Genomic DNA, 6346 nt, shown 5'->3' on the forward strand with positions numbered 1-6346 from the left:
CGCAAACATTTTCATCCTGAGACTCATGGGTGGTATTGTTCATGTCGCGTATTAGATACCAGCAGGGTCGCCAATTTAATTTATTTTCTGACTGTAAGTATTAACGTTCTTCATTACATATTTAAAAATGCGTATGTATCCCTACTTACTTTTATGATAAAGATATTTCTAACGTTAACCCAGAAACAATGCTATAACTCAATAAAAATGGTTACATACAACAATGCACATCACTAGCGTAGGGTTGAAAGCCGGGAGTAAAATCTTATCTCGCGAGTAGGAGCTCGCAACTTCTTGCTTGTATCTTCTTCTGTCTAAATAGCGTAAAGGTCCCGCGTTTCTTTGTTGTTTCAAGTTGTGTTGCCGGAGCGGGGGCTTGGTGCGGTGTACGGTTTCCACCTCGGCACACTGGAAACAGGAAATGTGTGAAAAAAAAAATTACCAGATTACTATATATATATATTTATATAACTCTCTTCCATCCAAAGGTTGTGTGGTTGAGATTGCTATAAGAAATAAGGCTGCCTTTTTGTACTGTTCTTATTTTTAAGTTTTATTTTGTATTGTTTCTGTTGCTTCTGGTGCAAATAAAAAGGATTGTATTGTATTATAAATACAGCGCGCAATTAAAAAGTTCCACTGAAAATAGCACCAAGAGGAAAAGACTAGATAGCTATGTAAATGACGCCCCGTATGGAATATTGAAGTGCATTTAACAGCGTGTCAGAATATAAACAATTAAAAACGTAAATATTGCGATGAAATTCTAAATCAAATGTTATTAAAATTGGGGTCATTTGGTGTCAACATTTTGTAAGTTAAGTTCCTACACCGTCCCGTGTCAAATCTGGATGTGCATCGTGTAGGTTTCCTCACGATGTTTTCCATCACCGTAATAGCACACGTGAAAAAAATGGGTGGTAACTATAATTAGACGACCGGATGGCGCGGTTAGCAACGCTGATTCCTGGGTTCGACTCCCGGTCGGGGCTGATATTTGTTTAAACACAGATATTAGTTTTCGGGTCTTGGATGTGCCCGTAAAATGGCAATAGGCCCGCCTCCTATTACATTGGGACTAACATACACTGGCGAAAAGTGGGTGCAGCAATGCACCTCTGCCTACCCCGCAAGGGAGTACATTAGTACAAGGTGTGAGTGCTTATCATCATAATTATCATCATAACTATAATTATTATCTTTTCCCCCTTTATTTGTTGTGCCTTGTTTGCCGTATTTTGTCAGAGTTTAATTGGCGTGATGCTCAATTTGGCGGGTGTGTGGGCATTTTGTAAAGCTTACACATAGAAGGAAGGAAACAAAAGGAAGATAATAAGTGAAGTTATTCAGGGTGAACAACATTCATTTAACACTTTGGGGTCACGATACAAGACTTGGTTTTTTTTCAACGAAAAAAAATGCGGCTAGTACCTACCTATCATAGCTTTAGTTTATTTTCATTTTAATATGTGTTATTGAGACAAGGGCGTGCAAAACCGGTTAACCGGTTTTTCCGAAAACCGGTTAACCGGACAATATTTCACGGTTTTTCATAACCGGTTTTGAGAGTTCAAAACCGGAAACCGAAAACCGGGTTTTCACCGGTTTTGATCGTATTTTTATATACTTTTTTACATACATTAGAAGCTGAACCCATAAACTCTAAAAATAAAAGAATTTGTATATCGGTTGGCACACTGATGGACACTAGATTAATGGTGAAACTCATAAAAAAGCACTAAAATATTGTATGGAAATTGAGTGACGATTTTCTGGTGCACATGCCGGCACTCTGCCTAGGCGCAGTAAAGCAAACACGACGTCAGTGACCGATGTGTGCGTGTGAGTTCACACTTTTTGCTGTATGAAAACTTATTGCTGTGTGAAAAAAAGGTACTCTGGGTGCACATAATTATATTATATATTATATATATTTATAACGTTGAAATCTTGTCCAATAAAGCACAACAAGGTTGTCTTCATACAAATTCTAGGTAAAACAGGACTGCATTGACCGTTGTTGAAAATATAATTAGGCCAAGTACGGGGACTGCATTCGACGTTATGGACTTTTTTCATGAAGTGTTGAGGACTTCAAATCAAATGCAGTCGTGTCCATCAATGAGTTAGGCTTTCTTTCGTTGCGTTGATATGAACAAATCTGTAATACATCAAAAAAACATTCGTCATCTTACTGCTACTATAGAGTGGTCGTAAGAATCAGAGGATAAATGTTTTTTTTTTCAAAATCTGCCTGTATGTTTAAAATATACAATTATTGACGATAACAGAACGATATAAAAACACCATTAAGGTGCCACACACTTTTTGTAGATGTGATAACAGTAAGTACTATGATAATTCTTATTTAACTTTTTTTCCTGTTCACTAAATTATTAATTTGTCATATGGTTGATTAAAAACAGATAAGTATATCATAAAAAATGTTTTATTCGTATGTTTTGTGGATATCTCTATCTAAGAATATGGGTCCCTTGTTTAATTAGTACCTACTGTATGACAAAAAATATATAAGTAATATCAAAACCGGTGAAAAACCGGTTAACCGGTTTTGAGGCTGAAAACCGAAAATTCAAAACCGGTTTTGAAAACCTTCCGGTTTTGCACGCCCTAAATTTGAGACAAATCAAAATCTTTCATAATCAGCTTATGAAATGAAAGTTTAAATAAATGAAAACGTAAGAAAATATTTATTTATGCCTTTTTTAAATGGTAACGAAAAATCACTAAGATCTTGTACCAAAATTCAATTTATATTCTACAAATTCTGTTGTCAGTATGCTTTACGCAACAATTTCATTGAAAAGAACACCTTAAATGGCATCAAATTAGGTTTATTTTTCTCCCGGCACGGGATAGTTTGAACTTCAACTAGAAACCGATTCTGGTAAAAAATATTAATGTAAAAAAATCATAGGTACTTAAATTAACACGCAAAAACTTATATTCAACAAAGTCATTTGAAATTTATAGGTACCTAATAAGTTACTAAAAATAATTCTTTATCGTCTTCGAATCATTACGTACATAAAATGCCCCAGATTTGCCACTAATAAAATTACTTCGAAAAGCCTGAAGGGCAGTGCAGGGGCTTGAAGTTATTTTGACAACGGCACATACGAGTAATATCATCATCGTTTCGAGGTTTCTCTGGCCTCCGGGACCCTGTATGCTGCATTGTCTACGAATATTTTCGTATTCGTATAAGTATTCATATTGCATAGTATTCAAATTACGAATTCTACGAACACCACGGCATAGAATATACCAAATGAACTACACATCAGTGAGCTAGTACAAGTTCGCAGAACCGAGCCGCGGCTCGCATCACAAGAGGAACTTCTGAACTAATATTTGCTCGCCACTCCAAGAGTCCAATCCGACGCTTCACAGGTGATTGCATGCTGAAAACTTTGTTTCCAATAAATTTAGTACTTTGATACTGAAAGTTATCGATTTTGATATGGGTCTCGGTTGTAAACTCGTTCGGGCTTGTTTGGGATCTAAACCTTATGGTACATATATTTTTATTTTTTATTTCTGTACTTTTCATTGTCTATTTTGTAAGAATTTGACAGGTGGTACCAAAGGTATCAATATGTAACACAGATGTATGCATCCTTTACCTGAAACAGGAAGGTAAAAGAAAATACCTATACGGTCAAATTTAAATATCTTATCCCAAACTACTGAGAATCGTTTCTAGTCCAAACTGTATGTAAAATGTATAGCAAGATCCTACTCGTATTGCACCTTCCGCATTAAGCTCGCATTTCTACTTGAAAGGACTTCCGATACAAATGTATCAATTGAGAAATACACGATTCCCATTTACCGCCCTGAAAGACTTTTCAAAGAGATACGGACGGGCCGCATGTAAAATCTAAGCGCCTTATAAGAAAAAGTAGATTGAATTTATATTACAGAGAAGTGTGGCAAAGGAAATAATATATTATGTTTAACCATTTTGTGGTGATATTTTCTTCATTTTTCCTTGAAGGTGAAACGTGACTTTTTTCATTTGGCGAGAGAATAAGAATAAAATAAAATAACACGAGTTTGAAGGCTCTAATTTTAATTTTACTACGGTTTAAACTTAAATATGGAATATAGTAAATGATTTTTGTAGCACTATCGAAAAAGACGCATGAATAAGAATTAAAAGTTTCACCGTTTGAAAAATTTAATGTGACATTTGTGAGACAAAATCTCTACCATTATCATTATATAATCTGAATTTATTTTCTGGACATCAAACTTCCGATCGAAAGAAAAACTTGTAATACTTACCTAAATATAATACATTAATATTACGTAGAAGATACGCAAGATTTTATAAGATAATATATCAATACCATCAACTGCTTCTCCCGTGTAGCTGAGAGTGGAAAAACAAACATATTAATAACTCTGATACATGGCATATTTCGCTTTTGCGGTCAAAATTTCTAGGTCAAGGGAATATAGGGGTACGTGCTATGAATTATTCATAAAGTATTTCCTTCGCAACAAGATTGAACTTTATCATATTTATTAACAACTTTATTAGAACGTGTTTTAGTCCATACTTTCAATAGGGGACAAAATCGTGTTCGTATAGATTTTGGATGATATACTATCGTACCTATTATAGTTCATAGATTTTTATATCTACATAAACATGATTTGTTGATTTTTAAATTTTGCCCTCTGTATGTAGATACACATAATTCCACGCTTGCACGAATTTACAGGACAATCAAAACAATTAACAGTTGAACTACAAGTTACAACACAAAGTCACACAGATACTCTCTCAATTCCGAACTCGCAAGAACAATATTCGCATGTCCAATGAACCAAGTATATTGATAATATTCCAAGATTATACATACTCGGAAATAGTTTTGATCCAGAGCCTCAAACTTTGTCGTAACTAAGACTGTCTAATTGAAAACTGTCCAAGTACTTACAGCCTAGAGTTAACTATCTAGGTATTCTAAGCTGCTGGGGTTTATGCTGCTGTTGTGTTCGGAGTAGGTATGTTGTGTTGCGTGAGTTATTATACTTAAGTAAGTATAGTAAACATGTACTTAGGTTTATAAATTGATGTTTTTATTTTTAATTAAGAAATTTATTCATCACTTTTTATTTACAGACAACTATAATACCTATTATGTTTATTGTTTATGTACTAATGTAATATACGAGTACCTCCGCAAACAGCATAACTGTAATATAATAAACGCGGGTTAGCAAAAATATCGTATGAAGTATCATATGAAATAACAAGAAGAACAATTTTCTTTATAACGAAAAGGTTCCACATATCAATAACGCAAGTATTACGCCGCTCGTTCGCCAATTTCCGATACCCAACAAGTTTCTGTTACAACTGTTTCGAAGTAATTACTCCTGTAGGCTCTCAGTACAAAGCTATCTTTGCGTGTTGATTTATAGATAAGAAAATTCCTACGTAGCTATTTGGAAAACGGTAATTAAACTCGCAACAGAGATCCACCCCTTGTTTTGTGATAATTTACTGTTATTATTTAACGATTTGTTGGACTTGTTTCGTTTCCGTTTTGTTCAGTTTTACACGAGCAATGTTAGCCATTTTAGAACCTTTTCAAATAAATAAGGGCGTCGGAGCCAAGTCTGCTAAATATGCGTAATATCGAATGATTGATGCTGTGATACCTAAATAGCAGAATAGATTAATAATTATTTTTTGTTATGTATAGACACTAAAACCACGTGGCGTCGCATTGTCGTGCAGGAGGCAGCCGCCCTCGGCATGAGCTGGCACGAAGTCGAATGCGTGGCACAGGACCGGTCCGAGTGGAAATCCACACCTCGAGTCCTATGTCCCTGATTAGGGATCCCAGGACCTGATTGATGATATATATATAGACACTGATAGACAGTAGATATATCAATAATAGATTCCACCCGTAGCACCTACTAATGTATCAATGCCCATTTCAGTCGTCCTTTACGTTATCCTAGTCGTCGTTTTAGTTAAATTCTACAAAAGTAGAGAAAGCATGCGGTGAGTGACACTATCGCATTGAAATAATCTAAATCGTTTACCCCCAATAGTCATTACTTTTGCTGGTGTAACTAATTTTGTAAAAGTGTTCTTTTACATGGTTTTGTTTATGGTAAGTACTTATTTATTCAGCATTATTGTACAATATTACCATCGGGAAGTTATTTGGAACCATTTTCGTTAGATATCTCTATTATTTAATAACCACAGAATAAGAAACTTAAAGTAAAAAAAATCAAGAGTTTGTTTTATATTTTTTGTTCATGGTGCCATAGAACAACGCGGACTCGGGTG

Source organism: Plutella xylostella, chromosome 13, assembly GCF_932276165.1.
Source record: "Plutella xylostella chromosome 13, ilPluXylo3.1, whole genome shotgun sequence".
NCBI lineage: Eukaryota > Metazoa > Arthropoda > Insecta > Lepidoptera > Plutellidae > Plutella > Plutella xylostella.